Raw genomic sequence first — 8,979 nt, 5'->3', positions numbered from 1 at the left:
GGAAGCGACATATCGCCTGGTGGTGGACAATACTGGAGAAAGGCTCTGACACCTCTGTTGCCCGGAAAAGGTGGGAGACGCCCCCCCACAGAAACACTGTGATCCTGTAAGCGACTACTCCCAGGTGTATGAGATACAGGCGGCCAGCAGAGCGAGTACTAGAGAGACAGGCACGCAGCGGACGACTGAAACTCACCCCAGGACGCACCCCTGACGCCAAACGGGCATCCGGAGTCTGCCATGGTACGAAAAGGCGTGAAAACTGCGGAGGGCAAGGATGGAACTGTAACGGGACCCACTCTGGATGCGGACCCAGGGGGCTCTGCACCGCTAACACTGACCTCCACCCTCTCAGAGAGCCAGCACGGCGACAAACTAGATCTCATACTTAAAGAGATCAGGGACTCCAGGGCTGTGATGGAAACGCAGATGGGCACCCTCGCCACCAACCTTTCTGTGCTTAAAGCAGATCATGAGAAACTAGCGGATAAAGTCAAAGACCAGGGTCTGACGCTAGCTGACCTTGCCCCGGCGGTGGGAGAACACACGGACTCCATCCAATTGATCCAACACCAGGTAAAATCCCTGATGGAACGCGTAGAGGATGCAAAAAAGCGTAATCGATGCAATAACATCAGCGTTATTGGCCTGCCGGAACGAAGTGAGGGGTCCCACGCGACGGAATTCATGGAACAATGGTTCAGAGATAACGTCGCCTCTGAAGGTCTGTTACCGTTCTTCTGCGTGGAGAGAGCTCATAGGATCTCAACTGGCCAACCAAAACCGGGACAACTACCAAGGCCACTTATTGTCATGATCCTAAATTACCGGGACAGAGACCTACTACTAAGCCAGGCCAGAATAAAATCTGTCATACAATGGGAGAACAAACGAATATCACTGTATCCGGACTACACCACACGGGTGCAGAAACAGCGGTCCTCCTACTATGAGGTTAAAAAGAGACTCCAGAGGGCAAAACTACGCTACGCCTTGTTTCCTGCGCGCCTGAAGGTGATAAACGACAACAAAACTCACTTTTTTGAAAGCCCCACCGACGTGCAGGAATGGATGGAGGTGATGGAGATTGATGAGCATCTGGACTCGATGCAAGAATCTCCGGACAATGGGTCTAAAGAAAGCTCGACTCCGGAGGAGAACAGGAACGGCGCCAGACGCAATCACCCAAAGCAGCGCAAACCTACTGCCCACCAACAGAAGCAAGGACAAGATGATGCTGTGGCAGCGGTGGGCTCCTTCAGAGAAGAACGAGAGACACTTAACACGGACACTGAAGATAGCACTATACACTCGGACAACAGTATGGTGTTATTTCCGACTGTGACGCCCAGAGCGGCGGACAAACTTATAGACAATGCCCAAGAATAATACCTTTTATGGACAAGACCTGAGGCTTAAGATCAAAATGATATCCTTTTCTGTATAAACTGGAGGGGCGGCGGGGCAGGGGGAGAGGATATGCTTACATGGTGTATATATATGTGGTTTCTATATTGCTGATGAGCACAATGTGGCTTAAAATTGGGAAGGGGATTCTCCTATACATGGTTTGTAGGGTGAGATTCATACACCTCCCGTACTCCTAAGATACACGGCTGTAGACTGTCAAATGTATTAGGGAATTGCCACCCTTCTCCCTCCTCCTCCCCCCTCCCTCCTCCCCCTCCTCCTCTATCCCTTTGTTCCCCCCCGTCCACAAGACGTGGCTACCTTTACTAGACAGTTTCAAGAGAACTCTCCAGGCGGCGCCGTTGAGCCGGAGGTTTGACCGGGTATGGCTCTTTGGACACGGCATATGCTTGGCCGACCCCCAACAAGCATATGCACCATAATCTGTTTAATTGCGTTTCAAATTTTATGGTTCGGCACAGCAGGGTTTAGAGGCTGCGCCTCCAAAGTTGGAGTTTGTGATAGGGAGGGAACCGTCTCCTGGTTGACACTGAAGAATCACTTGCTAAGACATATGGGAACACTTCTTGCGAGACCTACAAAGGGATATGGCTGATGAAAGAGAAAAGTATAGGCTGGTTACCTGGAATGTGCGAGGGCTGGGGCTGTCCAGAAGAGACACATGCTTTCTTGCTTAGACAAAAGGCACACCTAGTGTTCCTACAGGAGTCACATTTAACACAATCCGAGGCACTCCTGCTACGGAAGAAATGGAGGGGAACTATATTCTACACAACATACTCTGCCTTCTCCAAAGGAGCCACGATATGGGTACGCCACAGCACTCCGTTTGTGGAACTAGAGAGACGAACCGACGAGCAAGGACGCTATATGTTGGTAAGGGGCACCCTGGAGGGGAGGTGGTAGTCCTGGGCATTATCTATGCCCCGAATTTCAACCAAGATAGATTCCTTGTTGCAGTGGGCCTGGCATTGGCGGATTGGGTAGATGTTCCCTGGATATTGGGAGGTGACTGGAACATGATACTAGATGTGGCCCTAGACAGATCACACCCCCCCACCCCCCTTCAGGCGACAGGGATACACAAATTGTCAGTGTCATTTGGGACGTGGCTCCAGGGGTGGAGGTTGACTGACATCTGGCGCACACTATATCCAACACACAAAGAATACTCATGCTACTCTCCTGTGCACAACCTGCATACCCGATTGGACAGGTTAGTATGCTCCAACTCCGTCATGACTAAATGTGTCACATCAGATTACCTTGCTAAAACATTTTCAGACCATAGACCACTAACACTTGACCTACCCTGGGGAAAGGTACCCTCACCAGTCCCTACCTGGAGACTTAACCCCACACTGCTTGAAGATGGCCCGTTCCGAAAACACATATCTGACACCTTGACTGATTACTTCACTGCAAACTGGGACTCTACGTCCTCGAATCGGATTGTGTGGGATGCAATGAAGGCTGTAGTGCGGGGGGCTGCTATTGGCCGACTAGTGGGAGTCAGACAGGAAATCCATGGTAAATTATGCGAAGTGGAGAACCGCATGCGGGACCTTGAAGCTGCGGTGGGGCAGGACCCCGACCGTAAAGCTGACCTGCAACTGTGTAACATCGAGCACGCTGAATTGCTGGAAACCCTAAGGGTAATGGACTATGGGACCTATCTGAAACACCAACAGGCGGAGCCGGACAGGTCCGGTGCCTTACTTGCTCGGCTGGTCCGAGATACCCCAGAGAGCCCTACAATAACGAGTATCCGAGATGCAACAGGCGACCAGGTGCACACACAATTAGAAATTAACGCTGTGCTTAAGACTCACTTGGAGAGACTCTATGCTCCCCCCTCTGTAGATGCCAGGGACGAAATGACGGAATTCCTGGGAGAGCTAACAATCCCAGTTTTGACCCCGGGAATCCAGGCGGCCCTACCTGGACCTATAACGCAGCAAGAAATAAAGATAGCAATCCACACACTTAACTGAAGCAAGACCCCGGGTATGGATGGCCTGCCAGGGGAGTTTTATCAAACATTCTGATATACTGGCACCCGTCCTGGAGAAAATCTATAAAACCGCTTACGAAGTTGGCCACCTACCTGCTACGATCATGCAGGCTTTGGTGATTTCTATCCCGAAGCCCGGCAGGGATACCTTAGACGCAAGTAATTACAGGCCCCACTCAATGCTCTCCACGGAGTATAAGGTCCTCAGTAAAGCTATTGCCATGCGGATCCAACACCACCTCCCTGGCCTGATCCATACTGATCAATGTGGCTTCCTCCCAGAGAGGAGCACCTCCCAAAATTCGAGACGACTCCATGCCCTTCTGACAACTACCCCTCAGGACTTACCACACGCTGGCTGTATAGCCCTGGACCTCCGACAGGCGTTTGACTCCCTGACATGGGACTTTATGTTCAAAGTCCTGCATCGCTTTGGTTTTGCAGAGGCCCTCATAAAATGGATTCGCTTATTATATGCAGGTCCGACGGCCAGGGCACGCACGGGAAGGCACACATCAGACAGTTATGACGTCCACAGGGGCACCCGACAGGGCTGCCCGCTGTCGCCGCTACTGTTCGTACGGACGCTGGAACCCCTGGCTATTGCGCTCGGAATTATAGCTGTGGAGGAGGGCATACCAGTGAGAGGCACCAGCCACTTGGTCTCTATATATGCCGACGATATCTTGGTGTTTCTCCGGAACCTGCGTGGGGACCACTCACTCCTGGCGACTATCTTCAGACGCATAGAGACCATATCTGGCTTGGCTATAAACCCGGGAAAACCTCTAGGTTTCTTCTTCCGGGAAGGACAGCAGCCTCCCCATATACAGTTCGGCACCTATGAAATCCAGGTGGCACCGACCACGTTTAAATATCTCGGGATAAATGTGTACCGGAACCCGGAGGATCAAATTGACGGTAACATCCGTAAGGCAATCACTGGCCTACGAGGTAGTATAAGCTTTTGGACATCCCTAACCGTAATGGGACGAGTGGCGGTCTCGAAGATGGTCCTGCTCCCCCGAATACTGTATTATTTTGTAAATTTGCCGGTGCTACTCCCGCGAACATTTTTTACCACACTAAATACATTACTGATCAACCTTGTATGGGGCTCGGGGAGAAGACTAATCAGCCTTAAAAAATTACAATTGAACACCAGACAGGGAGGCTTGGGCGTACCGGACCTGCGGAGATCGCTTATACAACGGACAAATTAGCACGAGGGGATCTACACTCCCTCCTCTTACCCAATGCTAGGATCCCCAGAGACTGCCACCCCCTCCTGCATGTGGCTCTGACCTGCTGGAGGAAAGCACTGACATACAAGGCAGAGACCACTCCCTATGCAGACAACATCCCCCTCCTGGGACTCCTGACACCGCAAGGGATCCTGACACAACGCAGACTGCGCCCCTGGACGGAGGCCGGGGTGGACCGAGTGGGAGACCTGTTCGGCGATCACGCCTCATTTGTGCAAACCACTGGAGCGCCGCCGCGCTTATACCCATTACATGCCTCGTGACGCACTATGTGCAGCGCGCTTGGGCTCCGCAACGCACAAAACCAGACCAACATGAATTAGTGCACCTCCTACATTATATGGGTATGGGGGAACACCGGGTGAGATGGCTTTATGTCGGTATTAGAGAACATGTGGCGTCGCCAATCACCACACTTAGGGAGACCTGGCCTGCAGACACAGGGGAACCCCTAACAGAATGGGAGTGGAAAATCATTCTTGGTCATCATAGGAGTGTCTAGGAATGTTAAGTTACAGTTCATACAGGCCATGATTTTCCATAGAGCATACCTCACGCCCCAGAGACTCCACAGGATGTTCCCTGCCACTACACACTGCTGCCCAAGATGTCAAGAAGATGAGGCACACATCCTTCACATGCTATGGACATGCCCGAAGATAAGCAATTACTGGGGGACGATCAAACACACATTACACTCCATAACAACACTCCGGATCCCTGAGGGGGCATTACCCTGTCTGATAGGGAACAGGAAACGACCAAAAACATGTAAAGCACAACTGAAATTTACGGACCTGGCACTCAGGGTACTCACTATGAGATGGAAATCGCCCAGGTTCCCGCAGGTAGAAACGTGGCGAGCTGATTTGCTGAAATGGGGCAAAGCTGAATCCGCGGCGCTGCGGGGAGAGGACGACAAAGGTCTTCGCAAATACCCTATAGCACAGGAGTGGGACTTAATGATGATCGAAATGGAAGAGATGGACCTGACCATTTCGCAAGACCCGGCGGAATGACCACATACACATAACAGGGGATGGTCAAGGTACACGAGAGCAATTAAAAGTCACGAGGGATAAGCCAGGCCTACGAACTATAACAATTTCTAGATAGACAGAGGCACATAGGCCCGACATGTAGAGTGTATGAGGGAGAACGACCAGGAGATGGGGGGCGGGTGGACGGGGAGGGAGGGGTAGTTGGGGTTTAGCAAAATATGTAAGTCATAATTATGATGTTTAAAGGCTAAAACTGGGGACTCATGATTTGGAAAGATATGCTATCAAAAGTTAATGGTAAAGAAAATGGAAAAGACTGATATGTGATATAATGAAGGAATGTAATGTAAGACATCTTGTTACAGTCACGAATAAAGAGTTAAAAAAAAAAAAAAAAAAAGACCATCACCTCAGTTTTGTCACCATTTCATTTCAGGGAGAGGCAGGAGTTGAGTTCCTCAGGGTTAACTTCCCACCCAGACAACAGGGAGAAATCATCTGGGTGTCACTTGCGTATAAAAACAAAGTCAGTCCACATTTTTCTACCATGTCTGCCAGAGGGCGGACTTAGATGTTAAAAAGCATGGGACGGAGGATGGATCCCTGTGGAAACTCCAGCTGTAAGAGGGTAGTCTACATACCACATTTGTTGAAGACATGAAATCTGCGCTGCTGTGCTGCCCAGATTCAAAAGTTACTTTAGATTTTCCATGACTCCTAGAAGGGCAGATTCTGTACTGTGCCCAGACCTAAAGCTTGATTGGGAGGAATGGACGGCACCTCTGGTCTCAAAAAAATGAGGTAAGGTTTGTGCAAACATGTTTTTCCAGTATCTTGGAAAAGATTGGTAGCAAGGAAATAAGTTGGAAATTGGACCAACTATCCAAATCCAGGTGGGGTTCTCAACAGTGGAAGAACCATAGCATGTTTCCACGCTTTAGACAGATGGCACTCGCGTAGTGTCATTCATTTAAGAGTTCACCCACCAATTGCATAGGCTGCGTGTTCAAGGTTCCTAGTTAGGCTGGAGGGAGAGGGACACAAGGCAAACCAAATTTAATGGACTGCAGCAAATCGATCAGACAGGGGTGGTCTAAAGGCAGTAAAAATTGCAATCTTGCGGGCACCTCACCATGCTGAGGACAAAGTTAGCTTTAAATGGTAGATTTGGATTCAGAAGTCCTCAAGATATTAAAGTCTCTTACAATACATTATGGTGGCCATGTCACATAATCCTCAAGGGACAAACAGATCAGGAAACATTAGAGCAGTCTTTTCAGAGTTATTACACAGTCAGCGGGAATAGGTAGGAGGCTAGACCAACATTCTCCTTGCTGTCCTTACCTGCCAATAGTGAAGAAACCGATATATGCACAATTATTCCTTCGAATATAGCACCACTAGCAGCCCGTCCCGACCGTGTCCGGGAGCAATCAGGCTTCAGGGCCCCCGCCCCGACAGTAGCAGCCCGTCCTGACCTTGGCTTCAGGGCCCCCGCCCGCCCCGACATGGTCCGTGGGTCTCCCGGAGCCTTACCTCATCCGCCACACCACCCCACGCTCGTGAGCTCACCGGTCCACTGCTCCTCCCCGCCTGTCCGCCGCTCCTCCCCACGCTCATGTCCGCCGCTCCTCCCCACGCTCCTGATGTCAGCACGCACGTCGCGGCCGGCAGTACTTCCATTGGACTACTTTTTTTTTTCTCGTAAATTTTTTTTAAATAACTTATATTTTTTTCATTTATATAGCCTATGTCCATCTGCACACCCTGACAATTACAACGATGTATCGGGTGTGTGGATTGGCGCTGTGGTTCCCGAGTAGTATAGAAGTATAGATATAGGGAAAAATGCTCAATTGTAGATTTCTGGAAAAAACATAAATCAGATACATGGGCAACAAGCAGGGACCTATAGGACTACTCCACCAGGTCAATCCTCGGACATTCCATCAAGAAAAAGTAGAATCTCTACAGACTGGAATTTTGGATGTGGGGGGATTGGCAAACATTTTAAAGCCTTTCTCGTGCATATATTAAACAGACTGAAGGTGCACAAAACTATGCTTAATGAAAATTAAACCGTTCCCGAGATTGGTTTGTGAAAATCTTTCAGTGCTAAGAACACGGTTTTTAGCTTCAGGAAGTTTGGGTGTTTCAACCCTTCCAGAAGGCTCCACTGGACTCTAACCTGTAGTTACCCCATGCGTGCTCTCCACTGTGCATGGAATGCAACTGTTGTGACTGTTGCTTAGAGGGCAGTTTTTTTAATGTCTACCTACTGTGATATTTCCTTACCTTCATCGTTGAATCTCTCTCTGCATCTTTTCTCTGACAACCAATAGATCCTCCAAGGCCCTTGATGTGTGTGGCCATTGCGCCTAAGCTTTCTTGGATTAGTTCCATGTCAATTCTGGAGTGTGGGATCAACTGAATATATTGCACCATCATGCCCAAAGGTTTAAACACAGTTCTTACTGTCGGAGATTGTCCCTTCTGGTAGGAGCTTGCTCGCTCAATGCCAAGACTCTAAACTTGATTGAAGAGAACCTTCCCAGTATGACAGGACCACCAGATAAATCTTCTTGCTTAATGGTTTTGATGTTTCCATGTTTTCAGAAAAACTCAGTATGGGTAGGGACTGTATTGTGGTTTTCATGCGGTCTTTGCATTTCTTTAGTGAGCTAGCCTTTACCAGCCAGACATACACATGTATCCCCTGCCTTCTCAGGTGTGCTGCTACTACTGCCAGACACATCACAAATACCCTTGGTGCTGCTTTGATCCCAAATGGTTACACTTTTAAAATCGGTAAAGCGAATGTTGTTTGTAGTGCATCAGGATATAGAATTAGGAGTTCTTCAGTTCTAAGATTGCAATAAAGTCACCCCTTCCTCATGCTTCAAGATTTCTTCTAGGAGGTCATTCAAACACATGTCTTTGTGAATTTGTTTAAGAAGCTGTCCAGTTATATTTTAGGAAGAGGAAATATGCAGAATGTACCCCTTAGCTTGATATTAATGATTGAGGCTTGCATCTCCCTTCTAGATACCCTGAGCCATGCAGGTCTCTGTATGGTTGAGCCAGTGCACATTTGCTGTATACACATTTTTAACCAAAGTCTTCATGTCCCATTTTTTTTATGCCCTCTTTTTGTACTGATGTAGGAGGTACTGCATTAGCTCTTCAATCTCCTCCCACTGCTGGTGGCCATATTGGCTATGGAGAGAGTTGGAGATTGCTATGCCCCATTGTGTTGCAGTATCCCTCT

Source organism: Lissotriton vulgaris, unplaced genomic scaffold, assembly GCF_964263255.1.
Source record: "Lissotriton vulgaris unplaced genomic scaffold, aLisVul1.2 SCAFFOLD_901, whole genome shotgun sequence".
Lineage (NCBI taxonomy): Eukaryota > Metazoa > Chordata > Amphibia > Caudata > Salamandridae > Lissotriton > Lissotriton vulgaris.
The sequence above is the reverse complement of the archived record's forward strand: the minus strand, read 5'-3'. Positions refer to the sequence as shown.